We start from the raw sequence: 404 nt of genomic DNA, 5'->3' as shown, positions 1-404 counted from the left end.
AGACGAGACAAGATGGTGATTTTTTATTAGGCTATTAAATTTTTGGCAGCCATTTAAAAATATATTTTAAAATCCTACCTACGCGATATTACGATGGATAACAAAAATTTGGTAAAAATTCCGTATTCCGATTTCTAAATAAGCCCAAATTATTGAAATACTTAATTAATTTCAGCTTAATTATCAGTAAAAGAAATAACTATTTGTGTCGGAAGGTAAAAGATGCATTAATGTTATCTTTTTTGTTCAAACATAGTACAACAATAACTCAAAGAACGAACCTAATACGTAAGCTATTTTGTGCATGTTTTTTTCCCCTGACATGCCCCCGATCGAAGTCGTAGCTATAGCATTCACATAGGGAGTGCAGCAAGGATCGACGGGTTACTTACCACAACTTAATA

The sequence above is a fragment of the Hesperophylax consimilis genome, chromosome 20, assembly GCF_061612785.1.
Source record: "Hesperophylax consimilis isolate HC1 chromosome 20, BYU_Hcon_1.0, whole genome shotgun sequence".
Classification (NCBI taxonomy): Eukaryota; Metazoa; Arthropoda; class Insecta; order Trichoptera; family Limnephilidae; genus Hesperophylax; species Hesperophylax consimilis.
Note: the sequence above shows the minus strand (reverse complement) of the source record.